This window comes from Amblyraja radiata, chromosome 7 (genome assembly GCF_010909765.2).
Source record: "Amblyraja radiata isolate CabotCenter1 chromosome 7, sAmbRad1.1.pri, whole genome shotgun sequence".
Lineage (NCBI taxonomy): Eukaryota > Metazoa > Chordata > Chondrichthyes > Rajiformes > Rajidae > Amblyraja > Amblyraja radiata.
Window position 1 is genome coordinate 27,166,855 of NC_045962.1, and position 25,387 is coordinate 27,192,241.

The 25,387-nt window shown below is 40.3% G+C and overlaps 1 pseudogene; it reads left to right on the forward strand.

Moving 5' to 3' along the window:
* LOC116974878 overlaps positions 1-25,387 on the forward strand; it is a 193,607-nt pseudogene that overhangs the window by 163,300 nt on the left and 4,920 nt on the right.

A 25,387-nucleotide genomic window follows, 5' to 3' on the forward strand; every position in this document is an offset into this window, starting at 1 on the left:
CTTCATGTCATCCTCAGCAATGTTTCCAGTGCTGCATATTCTTTGTCTCTCCCTCTCCCTCTCCCTCTCCCTCTCCCTCTCCCTCTCCCTCTCCCTCTCCCTCTCCCTCTCCCTCTCCCTCTCCCTCTCCCTCTCCCTCTCCCTCTCCCTCTCCCTCTCCCTCTCCCTCTCCCTCTCCCTCTCCCTCTCCCTCTCCCCCTTACCCTCCCTCTCTCCCTCTCTCCCTCCCTCCCCCTCCCTCTCCCCCTCTCCCTCTCCCTCTCCCTCTCCCTCTCCCCCTCCCCCTCCCCCTCCCCCTCCCCCTTGGTGTGCAAAAAACAACAGAGTGCTGGAGTAACTCAGTGGCTCAGGCAGTATCTCTGGAGAACATGGATCAATGACATTTTGGGTCGAGACCCTTTTTTCAGTCCCGACCTAAAACTGCACCTATCCATGTTCTCCAGAGATGCCATGTTCTCCAGAGACGCTGATTTAGTTACTCCAGTACTCTGTGTCTTATCTTGGACAACGTTCTGATTGCCTTCCATAAATGTTGGCTCAAGTCAAACTCTGCTATCCATATCTTTTCTATGCCAAGTAAGCTCACCCATCACTCTGATCCTTGTTATCCTGCAAGAACTTTGGATCCTCCAGTGCATCAAATATAACATTCTGACCAACTTTATTATATTCCATTATGTACTTGGTCCTTCCACCTCTGCAACCATCTCCAACCAAGCCTCCTCCTTCAAACCTTCTGATCCCTGTCACACCACATCAACTTTCCCTTTTTCTCATTGTTGAGAATGTAGCTTCCATCTCCAAAATTTCATTGCTACCCTTTAGTGAATTCTTCCTTGGATTCTCTTATGGTGAAGCATATTTGTCAATCCTCCCAACACGTTTTTCGACAAATGTTTTTTCGTTGATTTAATGGGAATCTAAAATGTTCATCACTGTAAAAACATGATAACAAAACAACAAAGTGTGTTGTGGCATGAAGTGTCATAAAAATACATTTGAAAGAACATTTTAATGACCCAGCGTCTCACTTAAAATTAAAATAATTTTTGAGCAAATCCGTACAGAAATGTCTAAGATCATCAGGGAATCATGTCTTAATTATGTTTTCAAGTTGCCTGCACAGATTAGGAAGATACCAGATTTAAATCTATTCTATTCTGAATCGCCACCATTATTGGCTCCAACAACCTTACTTTAAATAGTAAATTTGACCAGGGTGCTTGCTCCTGAATCTCTGCCCACATTTGGAAATTAATATAGGTGGATTAAGACCAAAAGCAGAACCTGAGGTGACTGTAACGTGCTACATGTGGGTTTGCTGTCAAGAATTACCTGTGAATGTTAGCCTTTTGAGCAAGGTGCAAGTGTACACGAGCATACACCTGATGAGCCAAAGTTTACGGAAGCCAAATAGAAAGTTGTCTAAGATAATATTGAAAAAGTTAAGGCAGAGACATAAGAAATGCTGGAAATTTGAGCAAAACACAATGTTCTGGAGGAGCTCAGCAGGTCAGGCAGCATCTGTGGAGGGAAAGGATTGGTGATGTTTCAGCTCCATATCCTTCTTCAGACTGATTCTAGAAGGAGGGAGGATGGAAAAGAGAAATGCGGGCAGGGCAAAGCAAAGCCTGGCAAGTGATACAGGTGAGGGCGGGGGTTGATTGGCAGATGTGCGGAGTAAGTGACAAAGAAGGGTTCCAACCCAAAACATTGCACGGCCACTCGCTGTCCAGATGCTGCCTGATCCGCTCAGTTCCTCCAGCGCCTTGTGTTTGGCTGAAAATTTTACATCTGGAAGTAACTAAGGCCTGAATGAGGTTTCAGTAGAAGCAGCATAGAGACAAATGTTACAGAGATCGATGGAGAGATCGGGAGTTTGAAAATTGTTTAAACACATAATTGATGCCACACCTTAATTATTATATTTTCTGTGTAGGTGCATGAAGCTAAATTTGACGAAATAAAGCTCAATGAAGCTCGTGACCACTACTGTCCTGCTGCTGCCAGTGCCTCTAAAAACTACTTTATCATGAATGACCTTAATATGATCAATCCTATGTACAGATTCTCACCCAAGGTCAATGTTAACTTTTGCGCACTTTTTATACTTAACAATTGCAATAAACAGCTAATGTTTTATCTACCTTTTAGGCATTTGCTGCTGTGTTTCACAAAGCTGTACAACAGGCTGAAAAGTCTGTTGATGTGCACGTGAGGGTGACTAATCTGATTGATGCAATCACATATTCAATCTTCAACTACGTTAGCCGTGGATTGTTTGAAAGGGATAAACTTACCTTTACAGCTCAGAATTTATTTCAGGTATGCATTTAAGATGTTTAACTGAACATTGACTGACGCTTATATTTTTATGTCACAAATGTAATAGCCACTTCATGGCTAACTTTGACATCTGTAGTTTTGATATTCTTATATCCTAATGAGTAGGCAAGTAATATTTTGACTACATTGATAAGTTTTGTTGTAGTATTAGATATTAAATAACAATTCATGTTAAAATAATAATATTGATGTCCAATTTTCCTTGCACAGATTTTACTTTTGGAAAAGGAAATAGATGCTCATGAACGACTTCTTGCTCAGATTTAATATTGACCATAATTAGAACAGTCCTGTGTACTTCCTATCAAACGCAGCATGGAGTGCAATAAAGGTACATACTTGTATCTAGCACTCTTATTTACTTGCAGATGGATAGTAGAAACAAATGTCATAAAGATTTTAAAGGAAGTTGTTCACGAGCAGCCGATGTATTTGCTCTTTAGATCTTGCATATTTTTGTCAAAATATAATTAGCAATTCAATAAACCATAACTCAACAGTAGTACTCGGTAATAAAATGATCTTTTCCTTTTTGAAGGTAATGGAGTTGATCTTGGTATGCATTTTTCTCATTAATAAGGGAAAAGACTCAGTCCTGAATGCACAATATTCCATAAATATGCCTAATCGCATATTTCTTTTTGGGCACCTAAAACCGTCATTAATATACTTGCATGGGCTAATCAGGAGCAAAGTGTTTATTTTAAAATGCATTCTAGAAACTGGGTTGCTCTGAACAGAGTGGGCACTGGCGCCTGGCTGTTTGCTGGCAGGTCAGATAGGTAAATCAGACATGAATGACCATTCAGCTCACAGATACATGCAGTTCATGCAGGAGGCCTGCATTCTCCTGTCATGGTCATGAATCTATCCATCACACACCTGAAACACCACTATAAGAAATTTCTAGATCGATGGTGAATTAATAATCCAAATTTGAAAATCCCAGCAGTTCCACACTGGAGTAATCAAGTAAAATTCAATCTTCATGTGAGTATTTGAGTGTAAAAATCACTAATCTGCTAACAGAATCAAACTGGCAGTGGGTTTGCATTCAAAACACCAATGGAGAAACCCTGTACTAACATTGCATCTAGGTTCAGATGTGCAGATTGAAAGAGGAACGACAACATTATTTTCTAGAACAAAACACAAAATGCTGGAGTAATTTAACAGGTCACGCAGCACTTGTGGGGGGAAGGGATAGTCAACATTTAGTCAAGATCCTTCACCAGACCCTCTATTCCAGAGCCCAGGCCCTTTCTGTCTCCAGGTGGGACTCCGACCTGAGAGCAAAGGAATGTGTAATTAGTCCTGTTAAATCCTCTCTATCAGATATTTATTACGTTTAATACATATTCAAAAATGGTGTAAGATTCTATAAAAACACACATATGGAAGGTTCTGGTCAAAGGTCATTGATCTAAAATGTGAATCTGTCTTCTCAACATTGGACTGCTGAGAATTATTAGCATTCTCTATTTTATTTCAGTTGGAATTCCATTCTTCGACACAACTATCAATAAATTAGAAATGTAATTCCAGCTTGTTTTTATGTCCACTGAGTTTTGTGGATGAATTTCGTGGCCTGGATAGGGATATTGAAGGTTCAGGCAAACATTGGAGAACATTTGTTGAATGCGAATGTCCAGAAATAGAGGAGTTTCCTCAAGAATGGAAAAATAAAAGCTCTCTTCAGAAGCTTGTAATGTTGCGTGCTTTGCGTCCAGATCGCATGACATATGCAATAAGGTATTCTGATCATTGTGCAGTAAATTAGAATCACATATGTTGCAGCACTTTTAGAATCTCAGTAACCATAAAATACCTCCAAGCTAATTACAGTGCCCTCCATAATGTTTGGGACAAAGACCCATCATTTATTTATTTGCCTCTGTACTCCACAATTTAAGGTTTGTAATAGAAAAAAAATCACATGTGGTTCAAGTGCACCTTGTCAGATTTTATTTAAGGGTATTTTTTTATACATTTTGGTTTCACCATGTAGAAATTACAGCTGACATGAATGACCATTCATGTATCCATTTCAGGGCACCATAATGTTTGGGACACATGGCTTCACAGATGTTTGTACTTGCTCCCATGTGTTTGAATGCCTCCTTAATTGCAGGTATAAGAATGCTCTCAGCACCTAGTCTTTCCTCCAGTCTTTTCATCACCTTTGGAAACTTTTATTGCTGTTTATCAACATGTGGACCAAAGTTGTGCCAATGAAAGTCAAATAAGCCATTATGAGACTGAGAAACAAGAATAAAACAGATAGAGACATCAGCCAAACCTGAGGCTTACCAAAATTAACTGTTTGGATCATCATTAAGAAAAAAGAGAGCACGGGTGAGCTTACCAATCGCTAAGGGACTGGCAGGCCAAGAAAGACCTCCACAGCTGATGACAGAAGAATTCTCTCTATAATAAAGAAAAATCCTAAAACAACTGTCCGACAGATCAGAAACATTCTTCAGGAGTCAGGTGTGGATTTGTCAATGACCACTGTCCGCAGAAGACTTCATGAACAGAAATAGAGAGGTTACACTGCAAGATGCAAACCACTGATTAGTCGCAGAAATAGAATGGCCAGGTTACAGTTTGCCAAGAAATACTTCAAAGAGCAACCATAGTTCTGGAAAAAGGTCAGATGAGACAAAGATTAACATATCAGAGTGATGGCAAGAGCAAAGTATGGAGGAGAGAAGGAACTGGCCAAGATCCAAAGCATACCACCTCATCTGTGATACCTGGTTGGGGTGTTATGGCGTGGGCATGTATGGCTGCTGAATGTACTGTCTCACTTATCTTCATTGATGATACAACTGCTGATGGTAGTAGCATAATGAATTCTGAAGTGTATAGACACATCCTACCTGCTCAAGTTCAAACAAATGCCTCAAAACTCATTGGCCGGCAGTTCATTCTCCAGCAAGACAATGATCACAAACATACTGCTAAAGCAACAAATGAGTTTTTCAAAGCTAAAAAATGGTAAATTCTTGAGTGGCCAAGTCAATCACATTCTCGCTTCTGGGGTTGATCCACTGAAGGATGTAGAGACCCTGGGTAAGTGTGCTACTGGAACAGGCACAAAAATATAATCAATATGTAGTGTGTAGTGTGTGTACGTTCAATAAATCAATGCTGGGAATTGTAGGTCTTGTATGTAGACCTTGTGATTCATAAGATCATAAGTGATAGGAAGAGAATTAGGCCATTCATCTCATGAAGTCTATTCTGCCATTCAGTCATGGCTGATCTATCTCTCCTTCCTAACCCCATTCCCCTGCCTTCTCCCCACCCGATCTAATCTTGAATCTATCTATCTCTGCTTCAAAATTATCAACTGACTTGGCCTCCACAGCCTTCTGTGGCAAAGAATTCCACAAATTCACCACCCTCTGACCAAAGAAATTCCTCCTCATCTCCTTCCTAAAGGAACGTTCTTTAATTCTGCTATGACCTCTAGTCCTCCCCAAATCCACTCTATCCAAGCCAATCTATCCAGATTCAAAGGATGTTGTCATAACTAGTTAAATTAATTCAAGTTAGGTCAATCATTTTATATCATTTTCTTTTTTCTCTTTGTTGGTGTATATTTATTTCAATTAATTATTCAGGTCCATATAAAAATAATAATAATGTTTGCCGGTGTCTTGACAGCAGTGGGTGATTAAAGAAATTATCGTTGAATAACCCTCTGTGGGGAAAAAGGCCTTTCAGTATTGTTCAGGTGATTATTGTCTCTGTCAGTTGGTAGAGTCACACAGCAAGAAAACAACCCCTTCGGCCCAACTCGTTCATGTTGAGCAAGATGCCCATTTAGTCCCATTTTCATGTTTTTGCGCCATATCTCTTTAACTCTATCCTATCCATCCATGTACCTCGCAACATTTATTTTAAATGTTGCAAAGGCACAAAGTGCTGGAGTAACTCGGTGGGTCAGGCAGCATCCCTGGGGAACATGGATAGGTGATATTTCGTGTTGGAACCCTGCCTCAGAACAGAGAACAGTCTGAAGAAGGTTCCCGATCTGAATGGCCACCTATTTAGTCTGAAGAAAGGGTGTAAACATAAATGTAACCTATCCATGTCCTGACATACTGAGTTACTCCAGCATTTTGTGTCTTTCCTTGGTAAACCAGCAGTTCCTTGTTTCTACATCATCTCTTTTAAATGTTGTTATTGTACCTGCTTCAACCACCACCTCTGTTAGCCTTTTTTATTGTACACCATCTAGTGTGTGGAAACATTGACCAGTTAACTATTTAGTAACTGTAGACCAAATCAGGTCTACTGCTTCGTGTCTGCTTACTCATTCTATCTGAGTCTGGATGAGGAGGGGAGAGGGGGTTGGAGGTGGGGGAACAGGGTGCATATGATAAGTTGATCAATGCTGAGGATTTGTCGTACTGAGCAAGCCACACGTAACAGCCGAGACTCGATTCCTGATGCATTTTGAACGGGTCCCACTTGGTCTAGTGTTATTTTACATTTTTGATAGAGAAATTAAAACTGGCTCAAAGAGACTTCATATTTACTTTGTAGATAATTTCGCACAAAATTAAAAACATAAATTTAGTTTAGCTTAGAGTGGAAACAGACCCTTCAGCCCACCAAGTCCGACTAACAATCACTAGTTCTATCCTATACTATAGAGACAATTTACTGAGCCCAATTAACCTACAAACCTGCATGTGTTTGGAATGTGGGAGGAAATCAGAGCACTTGGAGAAAAACCACAGGTCACAGGGATAATGTACCAACTCTGTACAGACAGCACCGTAGTCAGGATCGAACCCGGGTCTCTGGCACTGTAAGGCATCAACTCTACCGATGTGCCACTGTCCCGCCCTATCAATACCTCGCTGTTTTAGAAATTCAATTACAACTTAAGACAAAATTAAACAATTAAATGGTTAACTGCACATGTCTTGTAACCAAAGATCAACAATACGATTTAAATATTTGGGGTGGTACTCCTTATGCTAGCAGTCCCTGGCGTATAGTTGAGGGACAGATGCATTTCACATCTGGCACTGAAATCTGTGATGAGCTGAAGTGTGAGCAGCACATTTTTAACTGCAACTGAAAGTAAATGTATTTGCATATCTGGCCCATTATCTCACTATAATTCTTCCACTATTTCATAGATTTGAAATATCTTGCATCCCCTTTTAATTTTGACTTGTTCTAGGCTAGAGATTCCACGGTATTGAGAACATTATGTGAATGCAGCATTGTGTAGTGGCCTTTGCTGGGTTTTATATATGACACCTGCAGCAAAAATAAGTCACTCATGAGGCCCAAGATGCTTTTAGTCAAGTGATCCTGGCAAAACCCAAACGGAACATCAGGAAGCAGGTTATTGCTAATTAAGTGCTGCTTCAGTGTACTATCAACACCACCTCCCATCGTATTGCTGATTGCAAAGAGAATTTGTGTTAATTAACTGGATTGGATTGGTCCTGCATTTTTGCGATGGTTTATGGTAAGAGTCGGACAATGGGGTCGTCAGAAGTTAGGGGTCTAATTCAGGCAGAGGGGTAATCAGGGATAAGGGCTGAGAGGTAGACAGAGAGGTGATTGGATGGGGATTGGGTTTAATAGGCCTTAGGAGTTCTTGAGGGCATCGCCTGTGATTTAGTTGTGAAGGTTGAGAAAACTACTTAAAGAGGACCTCCCTGGAAATTTATGATGAGTTTTTGGACTCCTCAAAATGAAATTTGATAAGATTAAACCTCTTTCATTAACAGCAAGCAGCCCTAAACCATCTGGTTCAGACCTGCTTTGCAGTGTGCATTTCAGTTTTGTATAAAACATGCACTGCAGCCAAGAGTCTACTGGATCACAAATGTGTCCAGTAGACTCTTGCACAAATTGTGCCAAACACCAGCTGGACACACCTCCAACCAGTGCAAGTGTACCTAGTATGCTCATGTTTTGACCGAATCTACAAAAAGATCGTGCCAACTAATAGAATCTTCAGGCTCTATTTTTTTTAAATCAAACCTTTTATTATAGCCACTGTTATGGATCATGTGTTTATTAGATTTAGAAACTTAGATCTAAAAATGAAAACAATTTAGCAACAAAATCGGGGGACTGGCATTTGTACAATTTTTTAATATGATTTTTTTTTTCATTCTTATCCCACCCTTGTCTGCCTTTTCTATCCACATGCTCCTTCATTCACTGTGTAAATGTGCACCTCAATTGCATAACATTCCACATCCTCTCCTTCTGGTGTTTTTTAGCCTATTATTTAAAAAAGATTACTCACTTAATTAAGCACAAGCTTCCACCGATTTGTATTTTCTGTTCATTGTGATTAGAATGCCATGATATGTCCGAGCACAACAGCAAATACCTTGAGTCTACTTCAAAGGCAATAAATCATTCATTTCTAAAGCAAACGGAAGAACTCATAGAAATTTGCAGAATGCCATGATTTAAAGCTTGAGACAAAAATATGTGAAGCACTGATTGAGGTTTATTAGAGACTTGGTGCCATATAATTTTGGTAAAACTATTTATTTTCTGCGCTCTGGTACAGATTAGTCTAGTTTTTCAGTTTAGTTTAGAGATACAGTGCGGAAACAGACCCTTCGGCCCACCGAGTCCCCACCTACTAGCGATCTCCTCAAATTAACACTATTCCACACACACAAGGGATAATTTTCACTTATACCAAGCCAATTTACCTACAAACCTGTACGTCTTTCAAGTGTGGGAGGAAACCGAAGATCTTGGAGAAAACTCACGCGGTCATGGGGAGAACGTACAAACTCCGTAAAGACAGCACCCGTAGTTGGGACCGAACCCGGGTCTCTGGTGCTGCTAACGCTGTAAGGCTGATCTTGTCATTTGCACCTTGTGTGTCACTGTCAAGGTAAAATGTAAATATTCATAGTATTTAAGTATCAAGTTCACATTTATTGCCACATTCACCAATGAAGGTACAGCGGAATTTGATTTACCATGCAGCCATACAAACAAAAGAGCACAATACACAATAGAATACAACATGACCATCCGCCACGGTGAAATCAACGTTCTTCACTGTGGTGGAAGGCAATAACTTTCAGTCAGTCCTCCTCCTTTGTTCATCCGTGGTCGCAGTCGCCGCTACGGATGGCCCGATGAACAGGCCTTCTCGTCAGGATGGGCACGCCGCGGCTTGGAGGTCCCGAATCGGCCGCTTCCTGCCGGCTTCACGATGTTATAGGCCACAGGCCAGCGGTTGGAGCTCTTCTCCAGCGATCCCCGGCAAAGGATCACAGGCTCCGCGATGGAAAGCCCACACCGCGCCCGCAGCTAGAAGCTCCGCAGACCGTGGCTTCAGGATGTGGTAGTCCGCGGGCCAGCGATCGGAGCACTTCTTCTGGTGATGAAGCTGCATTGGACACTTCAACCACTACAGTAGTGATACTTGACATGAATATGCAGCTACCTCGAACTCTGTATTGAATAATATAATTTTGCAACACTTGGATTCTTTACGGTTCCTGTGATGAGCACAAAGTTAAATGAGATGCTGCTGTCTGTGGCACTCAACATTGCATAAATATTACTGTTTAATATTTCATGCAGGAAAAAAGATTGGGTTCACCATTGATCCTGGAAAACACCACAATGTATACCTTGGGCAAGGGTAAGAGGCAATTGCTGGACAAGCTCTCGTTTAAACATCTAAAGAAGGACACCTGGTTATCCTGCAGGCAAGTTACGCTGCACTGTAATGTAAAACGAAGGAACTGCAGATGCTGGTTTACAAAATAAGACACAAAGTGCTGGAGTAATGCAGTGGATGAGGCAGCATCTCTGGAGAACATTGATAGGTTTCCCAGACATGCCTCCTGACCCACTGAGTTACTCCAGCACTTTGTGTCTGTAGATGGTTTATGCATGCAACCTATAATGTAGCTACCTCATCACCATTAACCACGCCCCATCATATCAGTATAACTGATATCCTCCCTTTGTTTCCTCCCACTTGGTCCCGGTATGCCTGAAGGCTGGATGCAGTCAGTGCTGGGGCGTGTGTGCCATGTGCTTTAATAAACACTTAGTAAAGGTTACAGTGTGTCAGGTATCACTCCTTTACAGTGTCCAACTGTAATGCGTTTGTTTCATAATATGAAGTACAGTTTTGTGAAAGGGAAAAAATTCATGACAAATTAAATGGAATTTTTTTGACAAAGTAATGTGGATAAAATAGACCCAAAGGATGTAGCATTGTTCGATTTCTAGAAGACATTTGACAGGCACCATATCAAAGATTGTAATGGAAAATGAAAACTCATGGTGTAGGAGCTAACATATTGGCATGAATAGAAAATTGGCTGGCTAACAGGAAATGGAAAGGTTTCAATAATGGGTCTTTTTCTGCTTGAGATGATCAAATGAGTGATGTGTTACAGAGATCATTGCTGGGGCTTCAATTCGTACAGATTGTCTAAATGACTTGGATGAATGAACTGAAGGTATGAAGGTTGATACAAAGACAGTAAAATAACTTACGAAACATAAGTGTACAAAGAATATAGATAGGTTAGTGTAAGAAGGAACTGCAGATGCTGGTTTAAACTGAAGATAGACACAAAATGCTGGAGTAACTCAGCGGGACATCGCTGGGGAGAAGGAAGGGTGACATTTTGGGTCGAGACTGTCTTAGGAAGGGTCTTGACCTGAAACATCACCAATTCCTTCTCTCCAGAGATGCTGCCAACTCCAGCATTTTGTGTCTATATGGATAGGTTAAATGAGTGTGGAAAAAGCCTGACAAATGGAGTGTTGTGTGGGGAAAATGTGAAACTGCTCTCTTTGGCAAGAAAAATAAAAAGGAAACACATTGGATTCATCGAGAGAAGCAGCGGAGAAATGGGTTCTTCAGCCACCTTGTCCACCCATTTACGCTACATTTGGAGGAAATCTTAGCATGAGAAGGAAACCCAGGCGTTTACAAGGAGAACATGCAAACCCCATGTTGGCAGTGAGTGAGGCCTGGTGAGAACGGTTCACAATTTCAAAATTCATCGACACATAGAAATTCATTTCCATCTTTCACTTACTCTTTGATGCCATGCAAGCCACAATCTTTACCACTGGTTCTACAACCGAGCCATTTTCCGTGGAGACTGTTGTCGAGGCACCTTTATTTCAACACTTTTCTTGATCTGCCTTGCTGCATCAAACCACCTGTAGCAGTGGAGCTACTCTGTTAATGGGAAACTCTTCAACCTTTGGTGACCACATCCCAGAACTAAGGTTACCCCAAACCTCTGTAGTCAAGCTGTTCATGCACTGAAGCTCCACACTATCACTGACCTATATGGGCAGATGACGCTTCTACTCAAAATCCACAGGTCAAAGATCCTATACTAATTTCATCCTGTTGCACCATGCTCCCCTCAGATAATAAAGATTCACGGTTACATCGTGGAAAACATGGACCAGTTGCCATAGCTCGGGAACCACCTTTTATTGATGATGATATGTATCAAATACTCCGGTTTACCAGCATAGCCTTGGGCTAATTGAGTGGAAGGATATTTGATAATCAATCCCTCAGACCTGGACTATCCACACAATGATACTAGAGAAATGTCACAAAAGCTGCCTTTGCAAAATCCTCCAAATTTACAGCATAGGTAGATTTGGTTTAGTTTAGTTTAGAGATACAGCATGAAAACAGGCCCTTCAGCCCACGCCGGCCATTGATTACACGTAAGCTACTCCTATGTTATGACACTTTCTTATCCTATACACTAGAGGCAATTTACAGAGGCCGATTAACCTGCAAACCTGCATGTCTTTGGAGTGCGGGAGAAAACCAGAGCACCGGAGAAAACCCACGCGGTCATAGGGCGAACATGCAAACTCTGCACAGATAACACGTAGTCAAATTGAACCGGGGTTTGTGGCGCTGTGAGGCAGCAGCTCTACCGCTGCCCCACAGGGAATCATTGTCGGTGTTCTCTCCCTGGCCAACTCCCTAGTATTGAATTCCTAGTTATATTCAGTTGGGCAAGCCTTGTCATTTGCATACTCAACAGTAGACTCCCCAAAATGGATACTCTATTCTAAGATCTGTCCTGGTGGACAGATGTCTCATTAACTTACCAACCACTTGTCCTGCCAGCCACTGCCTGCCCCATCTGTAGAAGACTCTATTGGGCCTGTCCCACTTAGGCAACTTTTTAGGTGACTGCAGGAGACTATGCAGTCGCCATATGTTCGTGGGTGGTTGCCGGGGAGTTGCCTTTGTGGTCGTGAGGAGTTCCCGCATTCTGGGAACTAGTCGCGGCCTCATTATGGTCACCGCAAATTTTTCAAGATGTTGACATGTTAACATTTTTCAACATGTTAGCGGCGACTAGAATGAAACCGCCATGGAGAGTAACGAAATTCCCGTGCCGTAGGTGGGTCGCCAGAAGGTCCTAGTGGATTTCCAGGAGGTCGAAGTTTCTCATAGGTTCTTGTAGGTTGTAGCCGGTGCTGACCGGTGAATTTCATTGGCTCATTGGGAAGAAATACGTAAGCAGTAGTTTTATGAACCAAAGATAACTGGTAATGTTAATGTCCGCCGAGCTTCACAGCCGTGTATCTCTGGCTTCTTAAAAGTTGTCTCCACTCCTTCTCCCCCCATTCTCCTCCCTCTCCCCCCCCCCCCCCCTCCTCTCCGCTTTTAAAGGACTTACCGTACACTGTGCTTTAGCCGTCTTAATTATAGCGCCAACCTTCCTGTTCATCACGGTATCTCCTTGGCTTTGCACCGTGTGAATTTCACTCAGACAGCGCTCTCCCCGCTTGTCCTATCCCCCGCCTGCATAACGGGCTGGTGAAGGAAGCGATGTGTATGTGTGTTCCACTCTGAAAGTCGCCGTTCCAGTTGCCGTTCCAGTTGCCGTTCCAGTCGCCGTTCCAGTCGCCTAACACTTAGACCAAGTGTTCCCAACCTGGGGTAAATTTCATCTACCCAAGGGGTAAATTTGTTGATTCTGGATTTGTACATATTTTTTCTCATTGACTGACTGTGTTTGGTTCTGGTATACCGGTATCTGTTCATCATTAGTTGTTCATAAATAAGTGAAATAACATTGTTATGTGCTATTAAAGTTGCCAGGAGTAAACGGGATGAAACAGGTTGGTAACCTCTGACTTAGACTATCAAAGCAGTTCTTTTTTTCTTTTTTGCAAATGTTTCACTTTTAAGAAATGTTTTAAAATTATGATTAATTAGTAATATCCATAAAATTAAATAGATGTGTACATACTGTGATGGTATGTAAAAAGTCTTCAATGATAAATCAAAAAATTATTCAAATTGCCTGCAGAACATTCATTTAGTGGCTAAATGGTTCAGTATTTTAGAACAACTTTTGGAAAAGTGTAGTGAAGGATCCCACCCAGACTATCGTCCATTCATGAGTGCCGAATCTGCTCCAACTCTTCAAGAGCGTATTATTCCGCAAGGAATCCTCGAGGACTCGATCAAAATTACCAATGAACCACCAACTGGTATGTTAGCTAATCTCCACACAGCTTTGGATAATTTCGATCAGGTATGGCTGATATCACTTCAATATTTTGACAGAGAATATAAATTGATTTGCAGCTGAAATATTCGGTGCATCAGGCATAAATGAGAATTGTACATTTGGAACTGACTTTTTTTTAAACAAAATTGTGCTAAAATATTTGATTTAAGATTTTTAAGTGTAGGGCATTCAGCTTTGCTTGTGGAGGAGGGGAATGCATTTGCTTTTTATATTTGCATTAATCTTTAAAGTGAAACCTTATTTTTCATTGCTATGTAACTATATAGGTGATTCCTAGTATCATAGAGTCATGGAGAGACACATCATGGAAACAGACCCATTGACTCCATACCAACCATTAAGCATCCATTTTTATTCCTAGCATAACCCATTTTATTCTGTGCAATCATGTTCTTCCCCCACCCCATCCCCCCATCCAAGACTCACTGACATACCAGGGACAATTTACAGTGGCCTGTTAGCCTACAAATCTGCACATTCTTAGCGTGTGAAAGGAACCCGGAATACTCAGAAGAAACCCACATGATCATAGGTAGAAGGTGTAAATTCCGCTATGGCAGCCCTGGAAGTCTGGATTTAACCCAGATCACAGAAACTGTGAGACAATAGCTCTACCGGCTGCACCTTTTGCTTCTTTCAAACTAGTATACATTTGCAGCTCTGCAGGTGTTTAAAGACGGCATGTACCATCATGTTTTGGAACCCCACCCTTTCGACCAATGTCAAAGATATAATGAGAATTTGTGTCTAAGACAACTCAACTTTATTGATCCCATCCTTGCCTTGTGGATATTCACAGAGTTGAAACCAGATGCTTTCTGACTGAATGAATGGAAAAGGAATTGAGGTCAGCTACTTGCCTCACTACGGTCAATCTAAAAATGTAATCTATAAAAGTGCAAATTTTTGTCTACACAAAAGGAATCTTCCAAAATTTCTTATTTGTAATTTATTTTACTGTGTTCTATTTGTAGATTAACTGTAAAATGGTAATGTCAGGCAAGATGATCTAGCTCCATAATGTAGCGTAACAGAAGCTGGGCCACAATATGCACATACTGTAGCTCTTTTCATCCATTGACAACAAGTATCAGCATTAAGAACTAAAGTTACAGAGTGAGTCTGAAGAAGGGTTCAACCCAAAACACCACCAGTCCCTTTCCCTCCACAGATGCTGCCTGACCCAGTGAGTTTCTCTAGCCATTCATTTTTTGCTCAAGATTCCAGCATCTACAGTCTCTAGAGTCTCCATTAAAACTCCAGAGACCAATGAGAACTACATTAAAAAACTTGAAAACTCCACAGGCATTGGGGAATTTAGAATAAATAGTGCATTTATATTTTGTCACCAAAAATGAACTAAACCATTGGATGCATATTCAGTTGTTGATGAAATAAATATAACAACTCTGGCAACTTGACCGGTTAAATTTGCTATTCTGAACAAATGTAATGAAAATAATTGTCTAAATATTTTTGGATCAGCTTGTTTTTATTCCCTCTCTGAACACTATCTTATACACTGTGGTGGCACAGTGGCACAGTGGCACAGTGGTAAAGCCGGTGTGGAGTTTGTATGTTCTCCCTGTGGCCATGTGGGTTTTCTGGATTCCTCCCACACACCAAAGACATGCAGGTTTGTAGGTTAATTGGCTTCTGTAAATTGCCCCTAATGTGTAGGATGCAAAACTGTGATAACATAGAACTTGTGTACAGGTGATTGTTGGTCGGAGTGGACTGAACCAAAGGGCATGTTTCCGCACTGTATTCTAAGCCTAAAACTGAACTAAAACCTTCCTTACAATACCTTCCTTACAGGATATTCTGGATCAGTGTTCACGTGAACAAGAGTTCAAGACTATACTGTTCTCACTGTGCTACTTCCATGCCTGTGGGCTGAATGTCGTATATCTGGACCTCGAGGATGGAATCGAAAGTATCCTTTCAATACAGGAGACTTGACAATTTAAGTCCATGTGTTATACAATTCTTTGGAAACCAACACTCAGGTAATTTACAGATTTGCGTGAAATTCCAATTGTACAGAAATCAGTGTGTTGTGATTTTATTGTGTAGTGTGGAGAGTATGTGGAAAATAAGAAATAGCACAATGTGTATTGAACTATTGTTTCTTAGAATAGAACGGCAATTTAACATGGCCCAGCACAGATTGTTCCCCATGTGGGAATCAATAGGCAGAGAGTCATGCAGCACGAAAACAGACCCTTTGGCCCAACTTGCCCATGCCGATCAAGCTGCCTCAGCTGAACTAGTCCCACCTGCACACATTTGTCCCATGTCCCTCTAAACCTATATACCTGTCAATTTCTCTCACTCGTGCGCACACTCTGCACCCCCACCCCACCTCGTGCCATTTCTTTATACTGCCTCTACTGTCTTGGTTGCCTACACTGACCCTCATTTCACTCTCCTGGCTCTCTCTCCCTCTCAGGCACTCCTTCCTCTCAACTACTATTTCAGACACAGGTCTGAAGAAGAGTTCCATCCCCTCCAGAGATACTGTCTGACTTCTGAGTTACTCCAGCACATTGTGTCCTTTTGTAAACCAGTATCTGCAGTTCCTTGTGTCTTCTATTTCTTCTTATTCATTTTTTCCCACATTACGCCTGCATTTAGTTTAGAAACAGTGCAGAAACAGGCCCTTTATGCCCATCAAGTCCGTGCCAACTTGCTATCCCCGTACACTCGCACCATCCTACACACGGGACAAGTTACAATTTTACCAAAGCCAATTAACCTACAAACCTGTATGCCTTTGGAATGTGGGAGGAAACTGGAGCACCCGGAGGAAACCCACGCAGTCACGGGTAGAATGTACAAACTCTGTACAGACAGCACGTGTAGTCAGTATCGAACCCAGGTGTCTGCGGCTGTAAGGCAGCAGGTCTACCACTGCGTCACCATGCCGCTGAGCAATTTACAGCTTCCCATGACTGATTTGGACACTGCTGGTGAATAGTTGCTGACCACTATAGTGACATTATGAAATGGTGGTGCTCCTATTTGGATGTCACTAATTCTTCCTGCTTCTGATTGTAAGTCCATAACAACAAGAAACTGAAATATTTTTAAGATTCTCATTAATAATAAAAAAGAGATCTGTATATATTGTGGAATATAATTGAATTTGTGAGACTATAAAATGTAGCAATTGTTTGAACATTTCGAAATTTTGTTCAGTGTCACATTCCCAAACTTTATTTGCTTTTCAATTTTCTTAAACTTCCACCTGTTGCACATTACGTTATGAAGAATGATGGAAATCTTTTATTTGACATTCTACTGGCATGCAAGGAAATGGTCAATGCTTTATTTCCCCCATAAGCATTTTTTTATTAAATTCCTTATAAACTCTATGTAGCAGTGCATGAATTAACTTTACTTCATTGATAGTGCATTATACCTAATGGCTAGGGCTCAAATATTATGATTAAACCATTAAGATATGGATGGAAGAGCAGGCAGGGCTGATGCTACGTACAGACATGTCACCATTATTCTCCAACAGTGATCCAAGACTATTATTGAAGTGCCAGCCCTCCCTGATTTCTCGATTGCAGCAGTTATGTCTCAGCTGATGGATTTCATTCTGTTGTGCTAGGAGATATTTTCATTCTCTCCAGTAAGCCTGACATTCGTAAGCTGGAACGATGCATAGAGAACAATTCAGCATTTTGGATGCCATCTACCTAGATATGCAGAGAAGACATCTAACTGATGACCTTTATTTATCTTCAAAGAATATTTTAGTAGTTTGCAATAATGCAAAGTTTTGGTGCGAAGTTAAAAAAATTAGGAGATTGATAGGAGGTCATTAAGTCGGCAAAAGCATATATATATTTTATTCTGGACACTAGGATTTCAAACTGGGTGACATTGGAGAATTCATGAGTTGTTGGATTTCTTCCATTTGAGCTGAGTATTCCAGAAGGAATAGATGCAAGGATATTTTGAACAAAAAAGATTCATTTATTATTAGCAAACCTCATAAATTTGGTGCAAAATTATAAGATTTTGTGTCAGTGATGTTTTGAAGTTAGAAATACTCTTGGCGTGCGAAAGACCAATAATTGAGTTATGAGTGAAAGAGCATCAAGGATTAGTGGTGAACCATTATATTTATCCCTTGTTATCTCTTGATATAAAAGCTGCCAGATTGGTTTTAACTGGAAATTGTGCTTTTTCTATAATTATCTTCTTGCCCTTCACTACAGCAAAAGGCAAAGATAAATTTATTAAGACCACGTTGATAAAGTCTATGTCTATATAGTTTAATAGTCGTGAAGCATTACACCTTTAAAAATCATTTATTTAGTCGTTTTTAACACTTAAATACTGAACACATTACTTGCTGTTTTAGGTACCATGGAAAGATCTGCATTGACTCTTTGGTGAAATGATGTACAGTGGTCACATTACTGTTGACTTGGACAGAAGACTGTGCCTTACTTATCTAGAAGAGTACATGCAACATAACCAGGTACTGTGTGGTGAATATGATTCTGAAGACAAGGAAATGCAGATGCTGGTTTACAATAAAAAAAGACACAAAGTGCTGGAATAACTCAGCAGGTCAGGCAGCATCTCTGGAGAATGTGGATAGGCAACGTTTCGGGTCGGTATTCTGAGTGGCATGAGCTGCTGAAGTTTTAAAGTTACTGGAGTTGGGGCTCCCCCTACTGGAAATATATTTTGTTTTTTCTTGCTCAGTATGCAAACAATTCCATTTTAAATCAATGTCCATGTGCAAAATAAACAACATATTTTCCACAAAACCAGACCATTAACTCCCAGTGTGTTTGGGCTTCCTGATGCATCTAAATAGCTGTGTAAGCCAGTGGAAAAATATTAACAAGTCTTACTCCTCAATTATTGTTTTTCAATTTCTCCATTTTTCACCTGTGGTTTCGCACCCCTGCTGCTCGATTTGCTTATTTTCATCTTTTGTGCTCATCTTATAATGCCCTCTCCTTTCTTGGAGTAAAATAATCATGGATTACTCTGAATGTTTCAGTAAGGAAGGTGATGGCACTTTAGGAATGGGATGAGAGGGCAGTAAACATTTGCAATACAAGAAACCAAACTTTGGAAAGTCTTAAAGGTTGTTACTTTTGCTTCGCATTCATTGTGCACTTGCAAAATTATGGATATCCCGCAGGTTCAGAACATTTGTCCTAATTAGAAGTAAGCATGTGATGTTTTCATTTTTTATTCATGAGTGACATTTCTTGTTATAAGAAACACGAAAGAGGAGGCAATTCTGCAGGAGTCTGCTCAACTATTCGATAGAACATTAATGATCCACTACCTTAATATAATTTATGCAGCCCGGCCTTCATATTGAATATGCTTTTAATACGCAGAATCCATCGATCAGAATTATGAATTCAAGCAATTATTATGTCCACACCTCTACAGTGTAAACAATTCCAAAGTTTCACCACTCTTGAAGAGAATTATATGGATAGGAAAGGTTTCAAGGTATATGGGCCAAATGTGGGCATGTGGGGCTAGTGTAGATGGGGCATCTTGGTCTGCATGAGGGCCTGTTTTCGTGTTGTACGACTTTATGAGAATTATTTTGTTACCCTTATGTTACATGCTAATAATATGCCTCATTTTGATGGAATCATTAAATAAATAAGTTGCCAGGTTGGAAAGGGGATGAGAAGATTTACAAGGATGTTGCCAGGACTCTAGGGTCAGACTGTAAATAAATAAGATGTTAATCATATTTAAATAAATTAGGTCGTAACTAAGCACCTTATTGATTTATTTCGCACTCTCTTATTTCTTGTTTTTTCCAGCTTGAAAGTAAACTAGCTTTAACTCCTGGTTTTGGACCACCATCGAATCTTGATTACAATGGTTATCATAGATACATTGATGAAATGTTACCGCCTGAGAGTCCTGCATATTATGGTCTCCACTCGAATGCGGGGATTGAATTCCTAACTGTGACTTTGAACAATCTTCTGCATACCTTACTGGAAATGCAGCCCAGAGATTCAATGACTGCTGAAGGAGTCATCCAAACTGTTGAAGAAAAGGTCAGAAATATAAAACTGTTAAAATGTTCCATTTTTATCGGGAGAAACACAAGATGACATTTCTAGCCGATTGTGCAAAATCTGAGGATGGGAACAAGTAGCCAAATATTTTACATCGCTATTGTTGCATTGGCAATAAGGGCATTCTGTATTGGGAATTAAGTTGGATAGTATTTGGAAGTAATTACAGAATTAAGCATAATAGAACAGTAAAGCACAGAAACAGACCGTTTGGGCAATAATATCCATGCCGAACATGATGCTGTTAAACTAATCTCCTCTGCCTGCCGTGATCCACATCCATCCATTCCCTGGATAACCATATGACTATCTAAAACTCTTTTGAATGCCGCTATCGTTTCTGCCTGCACAACTGGTGTCTTGTTCAGTATAAAAACAAAATTTGCCCATCTCAATTGACATCAATATTGCTTATAAAGATAATCCATGTAAAATCAGATTCATTGAACAAGATCACAGATAATCCCCTGCCTCAACACCATTTCAAGCCCTGTCCTCATTGTCTCATTTCTTTAATATCCAGAAATCTATTGTTCTTAATTTTAATATTTAAATGTAATCATCGATATTTTTATAGGAAGAAAACAAAAATAAAGAAATCAGCACATATTGAAAAATAATGTTATTTAGTACTGAAAATGTAATACAAATAGGAATCAGCTTTAATATTCAATTTATAAATATTTGCTTTTAAAGGTAAAAATAATCCTGGATGACATTTTAGAAAAACTGCCAGAGGAATACAACATGGCTGATATAACCTCTAAACCTGCTGAGCGAACCCCGTATGTTCTGGTCTGTTTCCAAGAATGCGAAAGAATTAATATCCTAATCCAAGAAACGAGGCATTCATTAAAGGAACTTGATCTGGGGTTGAAAGTAAGACATGAGTAAACTTGTACATATAGCACTGTATAATATTAAAACATTATTGTATTTCACCAACATTTTCCTGTTAATCTGAGGCACTTTACAAAGTTATATTTAGTAAGGTACATTTTCAATATCTCACAGCAATGAAGAAATATTAAAACACTCTTTCTGACAAAGCTAATATTAAATTGTTGCATTTCTCTCATGAAATACCGCAGAAGTGTTCACTTCCTGTAGTTCACCAGTTTAGCCTAGACTTTTCTAAATAAATGATTTGTACATTATTAGAAAATAAAATGGTAGATGTGTAGTGCCGTGGCGTTTTAAGAAAATTGTTGATGTGGTTGCACACAATAAAAGATAATTTTCAAATTCATTCTTGGGAGTTGGGCATTGGGCAAAGCTAACTTGTTTTACTAGTTTGCTGCTTACGGAGTCAAAGGCCACGCTCTCTCTCAACGCTGCCTGTCACCATCTCTTCCTGCTTGCACCTCTGCAAGTCACATTCAGTGTCTGACTGTCCAACTCGTGTCAAATCTTATCAAAATTTGGCAGCCAGTGCTACGCTTACCTACAAGATAGTGGCACAGCCAGGAGGTACACCTGCTCTTCCTGGTTTCAAATAAGCATAATTTTAAAAATAGATCACCTGCCTTTCAGTGAGGTCTGTCAAACATTTAAAGAGTCATGTGGTTGGCCACAATTGTCACTTAGATAACTCCCGAGCAGTTTCGGCTGGTTTTTGGAATGGAATCAAGCAGTTTTGTAGTGCCTTGATTAATCCACTCAAAGCAACTTAATTCCTCCCTTCAGTGGCAAGATTGGTCTATGCACTTTCACGTGAAGTGAGAGCAATGGCCAAATGCACTACCCAAATAATCTTTTTGTACCCACTGTTACAGACAAAACAATGGTCAATCCTTCATCACATCTCTAAATCTGATCAGGATCAAAATATTTGCTTTTTGAGTTTATTGTATAACTCTTTACAGGAGTTATTCGTGATTAAAAAAAAAGCCAAATGTTTTTCTTTACTACTTGCTAATGTTTATAAAATAAGTTTAAGAAGAGCAAGAAAGATTAGACAGCACAACTGAAGGTGGTATAATACACTGGCATTTTAGTTTGCATCAATTTATTATGTTTCTGAAGAAATCCCCAAAAAGTGGATGTGTAGATCATTCTTGCATCTAATGCCACTCCTTGTCAAAGCAAGCAAACCAAGTTGCTGTCTTAATTTGTTAAAATGTCATCGAAGTACAGAATTGTGATCTTATTTTGGACAATCTTGAACTAGACTGAAATGCACTTTCGTGCATGAACAAAATATGTGATTTTTAGGTTTTGTAGTTGATGCAAAAGCCTATTTAATAGCGGAGCTATTCATCACATCGGTGTATCATAATTATTTTTAAACTACAAACTGCATTCCTCCTTGCTTTTGTTAGGGCGAGTTCGCAATTTCATCAGAGATGGAGCTACTGCAGACAGCACTTTTCTTTGATAATGTTCCTGACACATGGACTATGCTGGCGTATCCATCAATGTACAGTCTAGCATAGTGGTAAGTAACATGTCAAGATACAAATAGTTTATACGTGGCATTCTGTCTGTCAAGATGCCATTTGAATTGCTCAGTATTTCTTGCATGGAAATCAGATTTTGCTTTTCCTTGGGATATTTGCTATATTTCTATCACCCCCCCCCTTCACCGTACAACAGTGTTTTGATGTAGCTATTATGCATCACAGCGATCTGTTAGTCACAAACCATTCGGTATCTACTTGCATAATGTGTAACGAGTCTCTAGGGATCAGTATGGTATGAGAAATGCAAGCAAGGAATCATGTTTAATAGTAGTCATAATAGAAAATGTCTTATCCACTCTAAATGAAGACTTTGTGTGCTCATGTGCATGACAGCATGCAGTACAGCAACATTTATTCCACTAAATAATAACTATGAAAATTATACTGTGTAACCTTTGGCTAATTTCTGTACCAATATTTTATCATTCTTCTAGCAAAATAAATCTGTTTGCCTGTTATGTTTTGTAATATCCTGTCAGGCTGATGGTGGGCATGCATGAAAAAGGAGAGTTTAAAATTTGTGGAGAACAAGTAATTGTCTCTTCTTGCAGTACAGAAACAGGCCATTCAGTTTAATAAGTGTTTTTTTCCTTGTGAAGCTCCTCATTATGATAAGGAGATAGTGTCAAGGAGTCACAGAGCATGGAAACAGGCCCTTCGGCCCAATTTGTCCATGCCGACCAAGTTGCTCCATCTATACTGGTCTTATTCAATTCAATTCAATTCAACTTTAATGTTATTGCACAAATACTGAGTATGGGTACAACGAAATGCAGTTTTGCGTCAGTCCGTAGTAGTAGTGCATATAGAAATTAAAAAAAAAGATACAGAATAATCAAAAATACAGAATAATTAAACAATGGGGACGGAGGGATCGGAGGAATCTATCGGCGGGACTCCGAGTTCAGCAATGTGATGGTATAATTGTAGAAGCTGTTCCTCATCCTGCTGGTACGAGACCTGAGGCTCCTGTACCGTCTCCCTGATGGGAGGAGGGCAAACAGTCCATGGTTGGGGTGGGAGGGGTCTTTAATGATCTTCCCAGCCCGTCTCAGACACCGTTTTCGGTGGAGGGCATCCATGGCAGGGAGCGGGGCACCGATGATGTACTGAGTGGTTTTCACCACCCGTTGTAGTGCCTTCCTGTCAGCTACGGTGCAACTGCTGTACCATACCGTGAAGCAGGTGGTCAGGATGCTCTCGATGGTACAGCGGTAAAGGTTGGTCAGTATCATGGGGGGACAGGTGGGCTTTCTTGAGCCTCCTCAGGAAGTAAAGGCGCTGTTGTGCCTTTTTGATCAGCTTGGAGGTGTTGAGGGACCAGGACAAATCCTCCGAGATATGTACCCCGAGGAATTTGTAGCTGGAGACGCGCTCCACCTCAGTCCCGTTTATATGGATGGGGGTATGACTGCCTCCTCTGACCTTCCTGAAGTCGACAATAATTTCCTTCGTCTTCTTGGAGTTGAGGATGAGGTTATTGTTGGCACACCAGGTTGTCAGGTGCTGGACCTCTTCTCTGTAGGCTGACTCATCATTGTCACTGATCAGTCCTACCACCGTGGTGTCGTCAGCAAACTTAATGATGGCGTTGGATCCGTACTTAGGGATGCAGTCGTGGGTGAAGAGGGAGTAGAGGAGAGGGCTGAGCACACAGCCCTGTGGCACGCCGGTGTTCAGTGTTATAGTGGAGGAGGTGAGGTTGTTGACCCTAACAGACTGTGGTCTGTTGGTGAGGAAATCCAGTGTCCAGTTGCAGAGGGAGGTGGAGATGCCAAGTCCGCTGAGTTTGGTGATCAAGCTGGCGGGGATGACAGTGTTAAAGGCAGAGCTGAAATCAATGAACAGCAACCTGATGTAGGAGTTGTTGTTGTCCAGGTGGGTCAGAGTGTAGAGCCACCGATATGGCGTCCTCTGTAGACCTGTTGGCCCGGTAGGCAAACTGATGGGGGTCCAGTGTGGAGGATGTTTGGCCCATATCCATCTAAACATGATGTGATACATAAATAGTTTCCTTGACAAAGAAGAATTTATGATAGGCATCATGAGTATATTTGCTATTTTTCTTTGCAGAGGTGGGTTCTAAACTAACTCTGCGTGATTTTGTTTTTTGTATGGAATTTCCACAGCTACAGGTCAAATTGTTGACTTAGATTGTAATAAAATTCATCCCTTAACAAACCAAAAGCTCTTCTAGCTTTCATCAGCCTATAACAAATGACTGTGTTGAATATAAAATGTTTGCAAATTATTGCAAAAATTCAAAGTTCCATTTTAAAATAATTTTGATTTTTATGCAAATATTGTGCAGAACATGAATGTTCAACATTTACAAAACTGAGCAACAAACATGCTAAGTAGAATATAACAGGCATCGTAAATTATACTTTCAAGGTAGATTGGTTGTGAATACAAATGTGACCAACCTATTGACTGATGTAGAAGTTGAAAACTAATGACAGATTCTGTACACAAATATAGTTCATTCTTGACCATCAGTTTTATGTTTCTAAAGATGTTGCATTTATCTTGTCTCCTTTGTCAGAAATTACTGTAGATCAAGAAAGGCAATAGTTTGAGAGATCAGCAATGCAATAATAAAAGCTGGTTCTCTCAGGATACTTTGATTAATAATCAAGTGCAATTTAGACTAGCCACTGTTGTATGCCAATTATATCAAGCATGCGATCTGCCAGGGCTCAATCATTTTAAGCACAGTCTGAGATTTCACACTATAAATAGACCCACTTATCATTAACGCCATTTCTTCTGCAAGACAGAACTGATACTGCAAGTGGTCTGCACATGCAGTTTATAATCTTTAGAAGACAAAATAATCTGCAAATATAATTATTCTTTTAAAAACATCAGTACATGAAGCTGTTTTAGTGTGATGCTGTACAAACCAGAGAAT